Source organism: Mesoplodon bidens, assembly GCF_964165515.1.
Source record: "Mesoplodon bidens genome assembly, chromosome: 8".
NCBI classification, from domain to species: Eukaryota; Metazoa; Chordata; class Mammalia; order Artiodactyla; family Ziphiidae; genus Mesoplodon; species Mesoplodon bidens.
In genome coordinates, this window is record NC_138165.1 from 2127594 (window position 1) to 2147899 (window position 20306).

The 20306-nt window shown below is 41.7% G+C and overlaps 1 pseudogene across 1 annotated transcript; it reads right to left on the reverse strand.

The window, feature by feature from the left end:
- Window positions 1-7332: 7332 nt before the first annotated feature.
- Window positions 7333-9391, reverse strand: LOC308621631 (heterogeneous nuclear ribonucleoprotein H-like; annotated as a pseudogene). The gene has a single exon. The product of its transcript is annotated as a heterogeneous nuclear ribonucleoprotein H-like (transcript).
- Window positions 9392-20306: the final 10915 nt, after the last annotated feature.

Consider the following 20306-nt stretch of genomic DNA (forward strand, 5'->3'; position numbering starts at 1 on the left):
GATTAGCTCTAGTTGTTTTCTGGTGGTATCTCTAGGATTATCTATGTATAGTATCATGTCATCTGCAAACAGTGACAGTTTTACTTCTTTTCCAATTTGTATTCATTTTATTTCTTTTTCTTCTCTGATTGCTGTGGCTAGGACTTCCAAAACTATGTTGAATAATAGTTGCGAGAGTGGACATCCTTGTCTTGTTCCTGATCTTAGAGGAAATGCTTTCAGTTTTTCACCATTGAGAATGATGTTTGCTGTGGGTTTGTCGTATATGGCCTTTATTATGTTGAGGTAGTTTCCTTCTATGTCTACATTCTGGAGAATTTTTATCAATAATTTGTGTTGAATTTTGTCATAAGCAGTTTCTGCATCTATTGAGATGATCATATGGTCTTTTATTCTTTAATTTGTTAATATGGTGTATCACATTGATTAATTTGCATATACTGAAGAATCCTTGCATCACTGGGATAAATCCCACTTGATCATGGTGTATGATCCTTTTGATGTGTTGTTGGATTCTGTTTGCTAGTATTCTGTTGAGGATTTTTGCATCTATATTCATCAGTGATATTGGTCTGTAATTTTCTTTTTTTGTAGTATCTTTGTCTGATTTTGGTATCAGGGTGGTGGTGGCCTTGTAGAATGAGTATGGGAGTGTTCCTTCCTCTGCAAGTTTTTGGAAGAGTTTGAGAAAGATGGGTGTTAGCTCTTCTCTAAATGTTTGATAGAGTTCACCTGTGAAGCCATGTGGTCTTGGACTTTTGTTTACTGGAATAACTTTTTTATTTTTATTTTTTTGCAGTACGCGGGCCTCTCACTGTTGTGGCCTCTCCCGTTGCGGAGCACAGGCTCTGGACATGCAGGCTCAGTGGCCATGGCTCACGAGCCCAGCCGCTCCATGGCATGTGGGATCTTCCCAGACCGGGGCATGAACCTGTGTCCCCTGCATCGGCAGGCGGACTCTCAAGCACTGTGCCACCAGGGAAGCCCTGTTGGAATATTTTGAATCACAATTTCAATTTCATTACTTGTTAATTGGTCTGTTCATGTTTTCTATTTCTTCCTGGTTCAGTCTTGGGAGGTTATACCTTACTAAGAATTTGTCCACTTCTTCCAAGATGTCCATTTTATTGGCATAGAGTTGCTTGTAGTAGTCTCTTATGATGCTATTCATTTTTATGGTGTCCATTGTAACTTTTCCTTTTTCACTTTTAATTTTATTGATTTGAATCCTCTCCCTCTTTTTCTTTTTCTTTTTTTTTTTTTTGCGTTACGCGGGCCTCTCACTGTTGTGGCCTCTCCCGTTGCGGAACACAGGCTCCGGACGCACAGGCTCAGCGGCCATGGCTCACTGGCCCAGCCGCTCCGCGGCATGTGGGATCCTCCTGGACCGGGGCACGAACCCGCGTCCCCTGCAACGGCAGGCGGACTCCCAACCACTGCGCCACCAGGGAAGCCCTCCCTCTTTTTCTTGATGAGTCTGGCTAAAGGTTTATTAATTTTTTTTTACCTTCTCAAAGAACCAGCTCTTAGTTTTTTTGATCTTTACTATTGTTTTCTTGTTTCTATTTATTTATTTCTGCTCTAATCATTATGACTTCTTTCCTTCTACTGACTTTGGGTTTTGTTTGTTCTTCTTTCTCTAGTTCCTTTAGGTGTAAGTTTAGATTGTTTATTTGAGATTTTTCTTGTTTCTTGAGGTAGGATTGTATTGTTATAAACTTCACTCTTAGAACTGCTTTTGCTGCATCCCATAGGTTTTGAATTGTTGTGTTTTCATTGTCATTTGTCTGTAGGTATTTTTTGATTTCCTCCTTGATTTCTTCAGTGATCTCTTTGTTATTTAGTAAAGTATTGTTTAGCCTCCATGTGTTTGTGTTTTTTATATTTTTTGCCTAAAATTTATTTCTAATTTCATAGTGTTGTGGTTGGAAAAGATGCTTGATATGATTTCAATTTTCTTAAATTTTCCAACGCTTGATTTGTGACCCAAGTGGTGATCTATCCTGGAGAATGTTCCATGCACACTTGAGAAGAAAGTGAAATTTGCTGTTTTCTGATGGAATGTCCTATAAATATCAGTTAAATCTATTTGGTCTATTGTGTCATTTAAAGCTTCTGTTTCTTTACTAATTTTCTTTCTGGGTGATCTGTCCATTGGTGTAAGTAAGGTGTTAAAGTGCCCCACTATTATTGTATTACTGTCTATTTCCTCTTTTATTGCTGTTAGCAGTTGCCTTATGTATTGAGGTGCTCCTATGTTGGGTGCATATATATTTATCATTGTTATATCTTCTTCTTGGGTTGATACCTTGATCATCACGTAGTGTCCTTCCTTGTCTCTTGTAACATTCTTTATTTTAAAGTCTATTTTATCTGGTATGAGTATTGTTACTCCACATTTCATTTGATTTCCATTTGCATGGAATATCTTTTTCCATCCCCTCACTTTTAGTCTGTATGTGTCCTGAGGTCTGAAGTGGGTCTCTTGTAGACAACATATATACTGGTCTTGTTTTTGTATCCATTCAGCAAGCCTGTGTCTTCTGGTTGGAGCATTTAATACATTCACATTCAAGGTAATTATCAATATGTATGTTCCTATTACCATTTTCTTAATTGTTTTGGGTTTGTTTTTGTAGTTCCTTTTCTTCTCTTTTGTTTCCCACTTAGAGAATTTCCTTTTGCATTTGTTGTAGTGTTGGTTTGGTGGTGCTGAATTCTCTTAGTTTTTGTCTGTAAAGCTTTTGATTTCTCTGTTGAATCTGAGTGAGATCTTTGCTGGGTAAAGTAATCTTGGTTGTAGGTTCTTCCTTTTCATCACTTTAAATATGTACTGCCACTGCCTTCTGGCTTGTAGAGTTTCTGCTGCATAATCAACTGTTAACCTTATGGGAGTTCCCTTGTATGTTATTTGTCATTTTTCTATTGTTGCTTTTAATAATTTTTCTTTGTCTTTAATTTTTGTCAGTGTGATTACTATGTGTCTCAGCATGTTTTTCCTTGGGTTTCTCTGGCCTTGGACTCTCTGCCCTTCCTGGCTTGCGTGGCTATTTCTTTTCCCATGTTAGGGAAGTTTTCAACTACAATCTCTTCAAATATTTTCTTGGGTCCTTTCTCTCTTTCTTCTCCTTATGGGACCTCTACAATGTGAATCTTGGTGCATTTAATGTTGTCCCAGAAGTCTCTTAGGCTGTCTTCATTTCTTTTCATTCTTTTTTTTCTTTATTCTGTTCTGTGGCAGTGAATTCCACCACTATGTCTTCCAGGTCACTTATCTGTTCTTCTGCCTCAGTTATTCTGCTATTGATTCCTTCTAGTGTATTTTTCATTTCAGTTGTTGTATTGTTTCTCCGTTTTTGTTTGTTCTTTAATTCTTCTAGATGTTTGTTCTTTAATTCTTCTACATCTTTGTTAAACATTTCTTGCATCTTCTCCATCTTTGCCTCCATTCTTTTCCCAAGGTTCTGGATCATCTTCCCTATGAATATTCTGAATTCTTTTCCTGGAAGGTTGCCTAACTCCTCTTCATTTAATTGTTTTTCTGGGGTTTTGTCTTATTCCTTCACCTGGCATATAGTCCTGTGCCTTTTCATTTTGTCTGTCTTTCTGTGAATGTGGTTTTTGTTCCACAGGCTTTAAGATTGTAGTTCTTCTACATTTTTTTCATATTTTTGAAAGTATTATGCTTCAAGTATTTCATATTTTTGGTAGTGTTAAAAATAACTGGTTATTCTAGGAATTACAGTATATATATCTTAATCTTCTCAAGATTAAATAATTTAAAGCTTAAAAAAATTCTGTTTCTAATTTTTCCTGGATAGGACTTAGAAATACATCAATTTTTGTATATTGACCTTGTTTTCAAAACTTATCTAAATTCACTTATTACTTCTAGTACTATTAAGACCAACAGGGACTGGGAGGGAACAGTTTCAAGTTAAAAGGAATGATGCAAGGATGGCAGAGGGAGGAAGCCGGACTCATAAACCCAGGAAGATGAGACAGGTTAGGGTTAGAATCCAAGAGGGCAAGCAGGGACCAGGAAACCAGACTAGAAGCCTAGAAACCCAGGAAAATGGATCAGATGTGAAGGCAGACATGAAGAGTTCAGTAGAAAATTCACTGTCTAGACTGGTGGTTCTCAGTCCTGACCACACATGACAATCACCTGGGAAGTGATCTGCCCTTCATCACCTCCCAGATTTTTTTCAGGTTTTTCCAGTAGGACTTTTATGTCCATACTCCAATGGAGACTTTCCTGCCAAGGGCAATAATGATGTCGATATTCCATTTCCTAAATTTAAAGAATACTTTTTTTTATTCAACTTATCTAACTTCCAACAGAACTCTATGCAGTCAATTCTCCTCCTCTAAACTTTTTCTTCTCTTGGCTTCCATGACACCATTCTTGACACCATATATATACATATATACATATACATATATATACATATATACATATATATATATATATATAGAGAGAGAGAGAGAGAGAGAGAGAGGGAGAGAGAGAGAGAGAGAGAGAGAGAGAGAGAGAGAGGGAGAGAGAGAGAGAGACTCATTTTTGAGCTTATCTTTTGGACTTCTCAGTGTTGGGATGTTCCAGGAGCCCATCCCTGTCCTTCTCCCTCCCTCTCTTCTCTTGTCTTCCCCGTCTCACCACCCCTCTCCTCTTCTCCCTTCTCTTTTCCCCCTCTTCTTTTACTTCCCTTCTCTTTATTTTTCTCCTCTTTCTAAATATCTATACTCATATCCCGTGTGACCTATCAATGCCCATGGCTTTAAATACCACCCATACACTTAGGAAATCTGAATCAGTCAGGATAGACTGGATTCTGTAGTATTAACAATTTCCAATTTCATCACTGTAACATACATAAGGTCTGTTTCTTGCTTGTGCTACAGATCCAACTTATGTCAGCAGGAGTTTTTCCCCTTTGTAGTCCTTCTGGGTGGAGTCATTATCTTGATAGAAGCTCCCATTCTCACGGCAGCTGTGAAAGGGGTGAATTGCTCATTGTCTCCTCTGAAGTGTTCTGCTCTGAAAGTGCGATGGGTACTGTTACTGTCCCATTTTCCAGATGAGAAACTGAGGCATCAAGAGGCTAAAGTGAGAGGTGAATGCAGGCTGTGTATCCAGAGGCCTATTGTGATCACTCATTTATGAATGAGCACTAAGGCTCAGTGAGGTTGGGCATTTGCACAGGGCCACATAGTTCTCAAGTGCTTATGAGGAACTCTAGTCTGCTGGGCATCAAAGCCCTCATCTGCCATCTCATCATGCCACCTGCCACTGGAAATCCATTCTCACTTGTGAAGGAATCATTGTCATCTCCTAACAATGTCAAGTTTTACTCGAAGGAGTAACTTACTAACAATAGCTAACATGCACTTGTGTCTTACAGGATTTAGCTCACTTGACAACAGCTGTTTACAAACAGCACTGTGGAGTAGTTGTGATTGTTCCCATTTTAGAGTGAGGATTGAGAGCTGGAGGAGGGAGGCTTCCTCTAAGGCCACTTAACAAGGGGAGGTGGAGTGGGGGTCTGAGGCTGGGTAGGTGATCCCTCACCTTATCACATGACCTCAGGTAATTCTTTCAAAACGTGTTTTTCCACTAAGACATGGAAACGACCTCAATGTCCATTGACAGATTAATGTATAAAGAAGATATGGTATATGTATACAATGGAATACTACTGAGCCATAAAAAAGAACAAAGTAATGCCCTTTGCAGCAACATGGGTACAGCTAGAGATTATCATAGTAAGTGAAGTAAGTCAGACAGAGAAAGACAAATACCATATGATATCACTTATATGTGAAATCTAAAAAGTGACACAAAGGAACCTAACCATGAAACAGAAACAGACTCATAGACATAGAGAACAGACTTGTGGTTGCCAAGAGGGAGGGAGCTGGTGGAGATATGGATTGGGAGTTTGGGGTTAGCATATGTAAACTATTATATATGGAATTGGTAAACAACAAGTTCCTACTGTAAAGCACAGGGAACTCTATTCAATATCCTATGATAAACCATAATGGAAAATAATATTAAAAAATGAATGTATATATGTGTACAATTGAATCACTTTGCTGTACAGCAGACATTAACACAACATTGTAAATCAACTATACTTCAATACAAAATTTAAGAAATAAATAAGATAAAACAAGAAAAAATTGTGCTTTTCCAACCAGGTACACATTAGCTGTTGAGATCCACCTCCTGCCTCAACATTAGTGGATACCTTATAGTCAGTGTGTGAGATGGGCCAGTCCTGCAAGTTTGGCAGGCATAGGTGTAGAGGCATGGTTCTGGGAGAGGGGTCTGGGCTAGAACCCTCAGTGGTCATTTTTCACAGCCAGAGACCCCTCCCCTTACAGTAGCACATACTTCATAGGTTCAAGGCAGGGGGATTTTGTATGTTGAGGAAGCAGCTGACAACTTTCATAATCTGGAGAAATTGGGCCTCCTGGGCTTCCCATTGCCCACGGGTTGGTTCACCTCCTGAGTGGCCTCATTCCCTGCAATCCCCCACCCAACATGTGTCCTCTGTGCTTCGTCACTCTGGGACTACCTGGACCCTCCCCCTCCTTTCCTTAATTTCATCACCAGTCATTGCCATGGCATCCTGGTTTTGCTCATCCTAAAGTGTAACCCTGTTTCCATATTTTTGACACAGCTATTGTCCCATTTTTTTCCCTCTACGTGGCTTTGCATTCAAATCTGCACAGCACAGGAAAAGAGGACATGTTTTGGGGTCAGACAGATTTGGGTTGGAACCTTGACTTTGTCACCTAGCATGTAAGTGACCATATATGTGTCACTTGAATTCTCCAGTCTCAGTCTCTGCATCCATACAATCGGGTAGTCACATCTACCCTGCAGAAGGCAAGACTATGTATAAAGGCAACACAGAATCTCTGGTGCAAGTGGCTGGTTCACAAATGTAGGAATGGCGATCTTTTAGTCTGCTGTTTATTGAGAAATTACTATGTGGGAAAAACACGCTCGCATATGCACATAAATGGATATGTACATATATATATATATATATATATATATATATATATATATATATATATATATTGCAGTTTTTAAAAGGAAGATTTATTCAACAAGTTTCACTTAGCACAATACACCTAAAAGGAAAATCACAATACAATGAAAAGATTTAAATCAAGGCCTCAGAATTTCATACAAACACCAAGACCAAAATCCTAAAGTATTGGTATTGCGTCTCAAATTTTCCCCATTAACTTAAAAAAAAGCTCAAACTTACGTGCCATAGAGGTTATTAAATGAAACTAGAATTAACAAACATGCCAAATGTTTCACTTTTAATTGTAGACACAGCTCCTATAGAGTTTTACAAAAAAGCATGTCTTTCAACAATGCATCCAAGCAGTGTTCAATGTAATGTGGTGTAAGCAACATTTAACATAATTCAACTGCTTTAACCTAAATACACCTACTGCTTAAGTACATCCTACAATATAGCTAACTTGAGAAAAGCTGAAAATTAATAGTAACAGATTACTCAACCTAGTTACATCCTAAATGAATGTTTGTGTTCAAAAATACTGAACCTTAAGTCTTTAAAACAATCCTGGTTTCCACTTAGAGTAAGCATAAATCACAAGTTTGTATTGCAAAACTGTGAAAACTTAAGTTTTGTTTTTCTTTTAAAAAATGTTGACCAAGAGTCAGTGATCAGGATCAATTACATTCCCCATCCACCACTCATACTGGACATGCTAGACATCCCTCCCATTCCGTTCACTCCCATAGATGCTCGGCTTCCACTACTGTAGTAGCTGCTGTTCACTGCTCCTTGGCTGCCTATGCAATGTTTGATTGAAAATCACTGGAGTTTTCCTGTAAAACTTGGTCATATCCACTGATGCTGCTCTGGCCACCATAGCCGCCTCCATAACCACCACTCAGCTGCTGGCTGGCTGGACCGCCATAACTGGACTGGTTTGACAAGCCCATGCCTCCCATCATTTGGCTACCATAAGCACCACCGCTTGCTCCTGCTGTAGAATTCAAGAAGAGTTCTACATATCCGTGTTTGTAAGCACCACCGCTTGCTCCTGCTGTAGAATTCAAGAAGAGTTCTACATATCTGTGTTGCATATTTGCTTTGTCTTTTGACATAGCTGCCACAGCATCTTCATGAGTTGCAAACTCGACATCTGCTTCACCAGTTACTCTGCCATCGGGACCAGTTTCAATATGTACTCTCACAGGGTTGAGTGGTGAAAAAAAATTATAAATGTCATTCTCAGTAGCTCTGTAAGGTAATCTCCGCATGTGTACACAGTGTCCTGTTGTGCTCTGGAAAGTAGAGCCACCATCCCCGTATCTGTGATCTGACATTCCTGAAAAACAATAATTGAGGTCTCCTCCAAATCTATATGACCCAAATCCATAGCCATCATTATAGCCATTATAATCATCATAGCCTCCATAACCTCCACCATAAGCACCACGCCTCATCCTTTCAAAGCCAGCTCCTCTTCCAATGCTGTTATACCCTCTGCCAGCCCCAGGTCTGTCATAGGGACCTGGCCGCTGCATGGCCATAAGTTTTCGTGGTGGATCATAGTGAGTTCTAACTTCAGCTCGACTGCTCTTAAAGATTTCGATATACCTGTGCCCTATTCTTTCCTTGTGTTTCTTTAGAGCCTTTTCAGCTATCTCCTGTGAAGCAAACTGCACGAAGGCCTCCCCCGTACTCCTCCCCTGGAAGTCCACCAGCAATGTTATCCCATTTGGCACGATTTCCAACCCTGAGAAGAACTGAACAATTTCTTCCTGCTACATCCAAAGGGGAGTCCTCTAAGCCGTACAAAGCCATCATTGGCCGTGTCAGGACTATTTGGACCAGTATGCTTCAACACCCGATCCATTTCAACGTTGTTTGACTTGAATACTTCAACATATCTGTGTCCCATAGTTTCTCTGTCTTTTTTCAGGGCCAATTTGACTTCATCTTCTGATTCAAGTTCAACAAAAGCCTCGCCACTCGGTCTGCCTTCTCTGGTGTGGATGAAACGAATACCTTGAGCCCCATTTTGAATTTTGCAGTCAGAAAAAAAAACGCTGCACTTCGTTGGCCGAGCAAGACCAAGGCAAGCCCCGGACCTTCACCACGAATCCCTCGCTGCCTTCGGTGCCCAACATCATCGTCTTAGGGGGTCCTGGCATCGAAACAGCCTGCAAGATGGGGATGAGGGTCAGAACTGAGAAATGTTAAAATTAAACAGCCCTCCAATCTCGAAACGCCCTGCTGGCCGGTGGCGCCTCCGTAAAGGTCGAGCCCGTGCGGACGTTCCGACCCAGGCGACTCCAACACCGAACGCCCAGTTGGCCACCGGCCGGGTCCCCGAAGCCGCTCTGTGCACCAGGTACCAGTGCCCCAAGCCGAGGGGGCACCAGGCCTAGCGCCAGCGTGGAGGCAAGGAAAATCCATACATACATATTAAATGCATTTAGTAAGGTTGCATATACACACATGCCGCTGCCCAGATGGATGATGCATAATATGTCCCTTCTTTATCCTAGCTAAGTTTCCTTCTTGAGGTCCAAACCTGGCCGGCTAGTAAGAAAACAAACTTGCCAATTAAAAAATTACCCAAACTTCTTTTTGGTTTCATGTCCTTTTGGTTTAAATGTATTGCTTTAGGTCAATGGTAGGACCCTCAGTATCCATTCTTCCCTTTCTCTGTCTCAAGACAGGGGTCTGTGTGTAGGAAGAGCTTACTGTGAGCTCATGGTGGTGGGAGGGAGCGTGCATTTTCTTGGAGCTCTTGCTATGTTCTCTTTGTGCTAACCATTCCTTCCCCTCTGGGTCACTGATCCTACAGTGGGTATTTGCCATTGCTTGGTTGGTGACTTCAAGTCGACCTCAGTGCTCTCAGAGCCACCTATACTCCTGAGACCTGGCTGTGTCTCTCCTCGGGAACCCTTCACCCAGATAAGCTGCCTCGTGACCCACCTTCCACATCCCTGCTCCGGATGGTAACAGAATTACCATCCGATGTGGTAAAGGGGAAAAGGAATAGAAAGTAGAAAGCTTTCTGGGGAACCCTTGTTTCAGGGTGGGATGGGTTAAAAGAGTTTGAAGGCCTTATATATTTTTTAAAAGTTTATTGAGAGAAACCAGGACAACTCCCTTAAACCAAAGAGATTCTAAAAATAATAAAGGCCTTTTTATCCAATGGGGTCATGTAAATTTTTTATTCCATTTGGAATAAAGCAAGCATGTGAATTCCCAGCCCTTTTTAATCTGTCACTCATATATAATATGTCAAAGGGCTGGCGCCAAAAATGTGGATTACATATGAGTGAGTTGGAAGGCTTTTTCTGACATAAGTATGCCTTAAATTACATACTGTTCATTTGGTTTTTAAAATGTGGAGTTCTATTTTTTTGTGGTTGTCAAATATGTCTTGGAAAGCTATAAAATTTCTCAGTAAGGATCAGAAGTTTTCTGCTGAACAAAGCCGACGCTACTCTTTTGGTGCTCCGTGTACTGCTATTTGGAGATCAGTGAGGTTTATTTGTGTTTCATTAATCGTTATTGCTTGAGGTTGAATAATAATCATCACAGAGATAATAAATATCCCGTGCCACTCTGATTTCTTTGCTTAAGAGTTGCCAGGAGGTGGATGGACATCACAAACTGGAACCTGACGTCTGGGTACACCGTGCCTTGGGTGGAGGAGGTGGAACCTACACACTGTGATTTCAGAGGCTCATGGAGATGAGGTATGCTCACACTACAGGGATAATTGAGGTCTGAATTGTCTTTTCATGGGACACACTGAGCAGGAAGTAAGGGAAAGTAAAATCCCTCACACACAGTTAACACAGAGCTGCATTTATGTTGCACCTACTAAGAACAAGGCAATGGACTGTAGGTTCTGATTCCTGTGTCCTTTTATCCCCACAGGGATGCTGTGAGGCTGCGGTGGCACTGTGGGTCCCGGATGACTGAGTCTCTGACAGTTGAGCTCAGGGACCCCGGGTCAGGCAGAGGATGAGTGGCTGAGCTGCCCTGGGCGCCTAGGTCTCTCTCAGTCCCTTCAGGCAGGGCTCACAGCACCACTCAGGAAAGCCTTACTGTTGCATTTTTACAGTGAGGTTTTCAGAAGTGAAAAAATCTGTTCTTTTTTGGCATTTCCCCAACTCAGTAAGTGACAGGGCTTAGACTTCACCTAGTTCTGCAAAGTAAAGCAAAATTAGTCTTCAGGCAAAATCTGTCCCAGACTGTCAATATGTAAAACAGTGATAAAGACAACATTAGTATATACTCATTTTGTAAATCTTTATTATAACATTTACTAGTAAAATTAATCAATTAGAACAATTAGGGTATCTTGACAATCACAAACATTTAAAAACTGTTTCAAATGTAACTAATAGTTTTACATCAACTTCAGCATCCAATTTATTTCTTAGTTTCATGGTATTTGAAAATCTCAACTTTAAAAATATGACCAGTTGAAAATGCTAAATTCTTTCTACAAGGTCCAGGTCCTCTAGCTTACTCAGGGGAAGGTTGACAGGGGGCTCCAGATCACAGCTAGGTGTGCTGAGTTGCACATAAGCCCTGGACAGGACCCTGAGTGGTGTCTGGGCAGGAAGCCTTCCCGGTTCACCTCTGGGCCCTGGTTTTGGAGTCCCCTCCTTGGCCACACTCACCTGGAGCCTGCGCTGGCCCTCGTTGGCAGTGTGGCACACCAGCCCCCCACTTAGGGAGACAGATGGGTGTCCCCATTGACCAGCTCCTCACTAATCTCTGGGGTGGGGCTCTGTAATGACAGTGACTGGCAGCCGGCCTAGCCTGGAGGTATCAGAGCCCTGCTTGGCCATTATTGTTTCTTCTGCCCACGTGACCTTCTGCTCCCAGATCAGGCTCAGAACTGTGTCTGCTCAGATATCCACCTGGGAAGAAAGAGATACACCTGGAGGGCTTGGGATAAACCTCGGGCAAAAGGGTGCCACCTCAGCTCTCCACATCCCACCCAGCCAGCTTTGGGGTATGGACACAACTGGCTCACCAGGCTCTGACCCCTCATCAACCTGCTCTTGCTTGAAGTAGACCCACCCCACATGACCCCGCCTTCCACACAAACAGAGAGTGGACATAGGGCTACCTGCGTGGGATCAGAGTGGTGGCCTGGCCTGGACTGGCCTGTACTGGGCTTCTTTTTGTCATCTTTGTGTCCCTCCAGGCAAATGGCCAAAGGACCCTGGGGTGAGAACTGACCCAACATCTGCAGCATCAGAAAAGGCTGTCACCGTGGGCTTTCCTGAGGCCACAGGATATCAAGACACCAGGACACATAAGCATATGTCCATTCAAGTGTCTCCACCCCAGTGAGCTGGGTAGGAGGCTTCTCTAGAATGTGCTGCATGAATGGTTACCTGGGTTCCAAGTTCTGTTGGGCTCTATTGCCAGGCAAGTGAGGTCACTTCCTGGGGTCACTTTACCCGGCTTCATCCTCACACAAAGCTCCCCAAGGGCCCCTATGGGCTGCTGACTGCTCAACCCTCACCCATGCCATGTCCATGCACAGTGACACCAGTGGGGAGTCCTGGGTTCATCTTCCCAATACACAAGAAAAGAATAGGCATGGGCCCACGCCCATCTTATCCTTCTCCACCCGACCAGCCCCATCATGTCAGAAAAATATGTCCCTCCTCCTGTCAGAAGACAAACACCAGATAAAAGACTTAAATGTAAAGCAGACCAGAATATTGTCTTGAGCTATAGACACTTTAAAAAAAATGGCAAAAATGAAGCAAATAAAGCCCCCAAACAACAGGTGCAAAAAGGGTGTGCTCACCCTTCCCCTTTTTCTTCCTGGAAGCAAGAGGTGACATATCCATCACCCACCACCCCCCGTGGAAGACGTCCTCCCTCTGCAGGAAGGAGAGTAACGTTGTTATTGTCAAGGGCAGAGAGTGAAGAATGGGAGGATTCTGTACTGACCTTGCTCAACAGCATTCTCATCCTCCTTTGCCCCCCTGCATAGTGTAGTTCCTTTTCCACATCTGCCTCTCTTTGTTCAACCCAACAGAAAAGCATTTAGGCTTTGCCACTTCTCTGGGTCTCTCTTCATTTCCTTAGGAGCGTTCCCCATGTCATATAAAACTTAGGGAAATAAATGTGGATGCTTCTCTCCTGTGAATCTGCCTCGTGTCCATTTAATTCTCATGACCAGCCATCAACTCTAAGAGGGTAAGGTTTTGTCTTGGCAATGTCTTCCTTGCTGTATACTCAATTTCTACCTCCTTCCTTGGCTTGATTCCTCAGTATGCTGACATGTTCACAGCTACCGTCTTCAGAAGCTCTGTGAACACGGGCTGTGTCTTTCAAAATGAAACACATTCTTTCCATACCGTCCAGCCCTCGAACTCCTCGGTATCAGTGGACCCAAATGAGCGGAATGCTACGTCCACACAGAAACCTGCACACAGCCATTTACTGCAGCTTTATTCATAACTGCCAGAAATTGGAAGCAACCAAGATGTCCTTCAGAAGGTGAATGGACACATAGACTGGGCTACATCCATGCAACAGAATATTCTTTGGCACAACAGAAATGAAAGGGATATGGAGCCATGAGGAGACAGGTGGGCCACCTTAAATGTGTATCACTGAAAGAAGCCAATCTGGAAAGGTGGCATAGCTTAGGGTACCAATGATATACGACATTTGGAAAAAGGTAAACCATGGAGAGAGTGAAAAGATCAGTGGGTTGCCTGGGGTTTTCAGTGGAGTTGAGGGGTGTGTGTGGGGGTGATAAATAGGCTGAGCACAGAGGATTTTTAGTGAAACTATTCAGTATGATACATTCATAATGAGATACATTTGTCAAAACCCATAGAAAGTACACCACCAGGAGTGAACCCTAACGTAAACTCTGGACTCAGGTGATCATGAGGTGTCTACGTAGAGTCATCAGTAGTGACCAGCACACAGAATGTTGATAGGATAGTTGGGGACTGGGGGTCCTGGGCGCCTGTGTGGTGGGTCAGGGGCTGAGAGCAACAGGAGAGCCGGGCGCATGTGGGACCTCTTGGTACTCTGCTCAGTTCTGCTGTGAACTCAAAACTGCTTTTAAAATGGTAAAGCCTATTTAAACCAAGAAACAAACAGACCTTCCAGTAACATGCCATGGCTGCTCCTCTTTGAGTCCTCCACGTGTCTGGGCCACTTGAGAGCCAAACTTCAGTGGACAATGTCCTTTCAACACACACCCTTTCAAAGTCTCATCTGACACCCCCTCTTTATCTCATTTGACACTTTTCTTTTTTAAGATAGTCTTTTTTTTTCTTCTTTTTTAAAAATTGAAGTATAATTGACTGGCAATATGATATTGGTTTTCTGGTATACCACATAGTGATTCTACATTTTTATACATTACAAAGTGACCACCAAGATAAGTCTAGTTACCATGCATCACCATACGAAATTATTACAGTGTTATGGACTCTATTCCCTATGCTGTACATTACATCCCCACGACATCTGTTTTATAACTGGAAATTTGTACCTCTTAATCTTTCTCACCTATTGCATTCATCTCCCCAACTCCCCCCCAACCCACTCTGGAAATCAGCAGCTTGATCTCCGAATCTGTAAGTCCACTTCTGTTTTGTTGTGTTTGTTCATTTGTTTTGATTTGTAGATTCTACATATAAGTGACATCATAGGTATTTCTCTTTCTCTGTCTGACATGTCTCAGCATAATAGCCACTAGGTCCATCCATATTGTTGTAAGATTTATTTTTCCTTTATGGCTGAGTCATATTCCATTATATATATATATATGAAAAATACATATGAAGATATATATTTATATGTATATATGAAATCTATCCATTTTTCTATCTATGGACATCAGGGTGGTTTCCATATCTTGGCTATTGTCAATAAAGTTGCCATGGACATAAGGGTGCACATATCCTTTTTAATTTGTATTTTTGTTTCCTTCAGAAAGATACCTCCAAGTCTTATACCTGCCTCATATGGTAGTTCTACTTTTTATTTTTTTGAGGAACCTCCGTACTGTTTTCCATAGTGGCTGTACCGATTAACATTTCCAACAAAAGTGCACGTTCCCTTTTCTCCACATCCTTGTCAATACTTATTTGTTGTCTTTTGGATGATACCTATTCTGTCAGGTGTGAGGTGATATCTCATTCTGGTTCTGATGTGAACTTCCCTGATGATAAGTGACACTGAGCATTTTTTCATGTGTTTGTTGGCCATCTGTATGTATTCTTTGGAAAAATGTCTGTTTAAGTCTTCTGCCCATTTTTTAATTGGGTTGTTTGTTTTTTGGAGGCTGAGTTCTATGAGTTCTTGGTCTATCCCTATCAGATACATTGTTTAGATATGAACCCCTTATCAAATATATTGGTTTCTCTTGTTTGGTTGGCTGCCTTTTCGTTTTGTGAATGTTGGTGTTGGGGAGTGGAAAGGAGAGAGTGGAAAAGTGGCATGAGGGCTGGGACTTAAAGGGTGACTAGTACTTTTTCAAAAATGTTTATAGTGACTTTATTCATATTGCCCCAAATTGGAGAAAACACAAATGCCCTTCAACTGGTGAATAAACAAATTATGGCCTATGTATACAATGCAACATTAGTCAGTTAATTAAGACATAAAAGCAATTAATCAATAAAAACAAAGCAAACAAAAGACATGGAACTAAATGATAAATCTCAAATGCATTTGCTGAGTGAGAGAAGCCAGATTCAAAACTACCCTCTATGTGACTCAGTTGATAGGACATTCTGAAAAAGGCAGAAACGTATAGACAAATATCAGATTAGTGGTTACCACTGGGATAAGCATTGACTACAAAGAGGAAAAAGGGAACTTTGGGGGAGGATTTTTGTCAATGGACCTTTTGGGTACTTATACAGGTATATATGGGAGGGCGGGGAGGAGGTTGAGCCAGGGGTGGGCTGGGGACTCCTTGGGTTTCCGTGGATGATGGTGGGACCCCAGCACAGGCTGATGGAACAGAAGGAGCATGTACAGCAATGCTCGTGCTCCCCACACAGCATTCCTTCTCCTGAGCCTTCTGTGATGCTGACTTAGATTATTCCTGGAGGTAGGCACAGCCCCAAGTCCGGGGCAGGGTCCTGGGTGGCTGAGTCCCAGTGCAATCTGTTGCCTCAACTGCCCCTTACAGAAGCTCCCTCACCCTGCTAATACCCTGGCAGCAGAAATGGTACAGAGTGTTCTAAACACGATGAGGAAGTCCCAAGATAATTTGCGATAATGCATCTGTTGTGATCAGTTGCTCTGCACCTGGAATGGAAACACAGAGGGAGGCTGTTTGCAAATATGTAAAGTCTTATCAAAGGATGCCTTGTGCAGAAGTAACAGAGTAACTTCTCTGGAAATGCTGCTGTAGCAGTAACAACGATTATTGATTACCTATAACTTCAGACACTTTGTAGCATGTAATTATCACAAGACTTTGGTGGGTATTGTTATTACCATTTTACATCCCAGATATCTGAGTCCAAAGAAATTAAAGTAAAGCACAAGATCATGCACCAGTAATGGACAGAGACCATCTCAACTCATGCCCGCCTGACTCCACTATCGCTTTTAATGCTCAGTACCAGCCCCAGACCAGAGCTTCTGTGTCTTGCTTGCCTATACATACTTTCTCTGTAGCCTTAGGGGTCCTGATACTGGAAAAAGCAGAGGAAATCAGGGGTCAGATGATCGATCTAGTGCTGTAGCAATCAGGGACAGTTTGGTCTGCAAAAACCTCACAGAGGCATGCAGGATCCCCTTCAGTGTCGTGGAGGGACCTGGAGATGCGCCTGCTGGGAACTGGCTATTGGAGGCTCAGAAAACCCCAGTGTGGCCTGTGGCCTTATCCTTGATGCTTAACACAGAGAAGGGAGGCACTGAGCAGGCTGACATACAAGACACAAAGAGAAGGGGAAGGTGCATTTAAAAGACTGAGGAAGACTCACACTGCTCACCATCCCCAATTAACTTAAGCCTTACTTCTAAAAAAACACACACACATACAGTATCTATGCCTCAATTACATCACACTTCCTACCCTGCTTTGTAGTTAATTCATTAGTGTAAGTAATGTTTATTGAGCATCTACTGTGTGCCAGACACTGTTCCAGGCACTAAGGGTGTAACAGTGAACCAAACAAACAAAAATCCCTGAAACTATTCAACTGAACAATTAGACAGGAATAACCAGTGCCACAAGGAAAGGTAAATATAAATGACTATATAAAATGCCAAAAAGAGTTTATATTGTGATACTATGAAGAAAGGCAAATACTAACTCACAGACTGAGCAAATACAAATTGCAAACGATATACCAAGGATTTATGTGTTATATACACTTGTCAAGTTATTTCACATCACAGCACACATGGAAGTGAATAATATGAATTTAGTATCCTGGGAAATATGAATGGGGCTGGGTGCAGCCTGAGCAATGAGACCTGTGGGGATGATGATTCAGTCCCCACCAGGCTACCCGAGGACCAAAGTGACACACATTTCACCATGCTTCTAATCCATGTGTAGCAAATACTACTGTGTACCATTTGGCAAGCCCTGCATAATACACCCAAAGCTCCTACAAATTGAACAACCGATATTCCAATAGAATAAGAGGAAAATATGATGAGTAGACAATTTACAGAATCCACAGAGAAAACAGCAAGGCCTAAAAATCATATAAATAGATGCTCAGCCTCACTAACCACTAGAAAAATGCAAAAAAGAAAAGAAAGCACCTTTCCTGTTGCCTGTTCCTGTGGTGCTGGGGAAATGGGTACCCTTGACCTTCCTGGTGGAAATGCGAGTTTAATGTTCCTGGAAAACAGTCCGGTATGTTATAGTGAAATGGAAAATATGCCTATTGCCTACATGGACAGTCATTAGAGCCTTGTTCGTAATGTCAAAGGACTAGAAAGAATCAAAATACCCATTGATTAAAGACGGGTAGAATAAAGATGCACCCAAGCACTGTAGTGCTGTGCAGGTGTGAAATGTCATGAAGCATCATCCTTTTACTGGGGTGGAAAGTGTGAGGATATGATGCCAAGAGAAGAAAGCAAAGTTTGTACCCCTCTGTTTGTCCAACAGTTGAGTAGTCTTCATGCTCATGAAAGTGTTTGTAAAATCCTGGACATCGGAGGACCCCACGGAAGCCAAGTAGTTTGTGGTTCCATGTCCCTCGTTAGACTGAGAGCTCCCTGGAAGAAGGACTGGCCCTGATGAATGTCTGTGGAGTGGATGGGTTCATCCCGAGGGAGGGTGGATTTCTGGGGAAGTTAAATAAAAGCAGAGCAAATTCTGTTTTGAAAACTGGTTTAGACCAGAAGGTCAGCACAGCACAAGGGCAACAGATATGCACAAGGACAGCAGAGGAAGGACCCTGTTTTCCATAACACCCAGGGAAGAAGGGAGGAGAGGAAGGTCCATGTGGGGCAATGGGGCTCTTTCCTCGCTCTGCTCAGCATTTCTCAGCATCCCTGAAGCCAGGAGGCCTGCTTCTTGAGAGAGGGTGTCTCTTATCAGGGAGATACATGAGGGCTATGGATGGGGCAATGGGAGGGTTCTTCATAGTGTCTTCTTCTCCTCTGCATCTATACAGTATTTTTTAAATTTTTTATTGGACTAGATTTGATTTACAATGATGTGTTATATTTAGGTGTACAGCAAAGTGAATCAGTTATACATATACATATACCCACTCTCTTTTTAGATTCTTTCCCCATATAGGCCATTACAGAGTACTGAGTAGAGTTCCCTGTTCTATACAGTAGGTCCTTATTAGTTATCTATTTTATATCTAGTAGTGTGTATATGTCAATCCCAATCTCCCAACTTATCCCTCCCCCCCATCCCCTGGTAACCATTAGTTTGTTTTCTACATCTGTGACTCTATTGCTGTTTTGTAGATAAGTTCATTTGTATCATTTTTTTTAGATTCCACATATAAGTGATATCATATGATATTTATCTTTCTGTGCCTGACTTACTTCACTCAATATGACAATCACACCTATGGTCACCTAATCTATGACAAAGGAGGCAAGAATATAAAATGGAGAAAAGACAGTATCTTCAGTAAGTGGTGCTGGGAAAACTGGACAGCTACATGTAAAAGAATGAAATTAGAACACTCCCTAACATCATACACAAAAATAAATTAGAAATGGATTAAAGACCTAAATGTAAGGCAGGACACTATAAAACTCTTAGAGGAAAACATAGGCAGAACACTCTGACAAAAATTGCAGCAAGTTCTTTATTCATCCACCTCCTAGAGTAATGAAAATAAAAACAAAAATAAACAAATGGGATCCAATTAAACTTAAAAGTTTTGGCACAGCAAAGGAAACAATAAACAAAACAAAAAGACAACCCTCAGAACGGGAGAAAATATTTGCCAATGAAGCAACAAGGAATTCATCTCCAAAATATGCACACAGCTCAATTTCAAAAATACAAACAACCCAATCAAAAAATGGGCAGAAGATCTAAATAGATATTTCTCCAAAGAAGACATACAGATGGTCAGTAGGCACATGAAAAGATGCTTAACATCACTAATTATTAGAGAAATGCCTATCAAAACTACAATGAGGTATCACCTCACACCGGTCAGAATGGCCATCATCAAAAATCTACAAACAATAAATGCTGGAGAGGATGTGGAGAAAAGGGTACCCTCCTACACTGTTGGTGAGAATGTATAGTGGTACAGCCATTATGGAGAATAGTATAGAGGTTCCTTAAAAAACTAAAAATAGAACTACCACATGACCCAGCAATCCCACTCCTGGGCATATACCTGGAGAAAACCATAATTCAAAAAATACATGCACCTCAATGTTCATTGCAGCACTATTTACAATAGCCTGGACTTGGAAACAACCTACATGTCCATCAACAGAGGCATAGATAAAGAAGATGTGGTACACATATGCAGTGAAATATTACTCAGCCATAAAAAAGAACAAAATAATGCCATTTATATATAGTTTTGAATGTTTGCTTTTTAACATAAGGTACATAATGATTATGTTATTACAAACACTCTATAAAAATGGGCTAGTGTTAGGGGCTTACATTGCTTATATTATTATTATTTATTTATTATTTTTTTTGTGGTATGCAGGTCTCTCACTGCTGTGGCCTCTCCTGTTGTGGAGCACAGGCTCTGGACGCGCAGGCTCAACGGCCATGGCTCACAGGCCCAGCCGCTC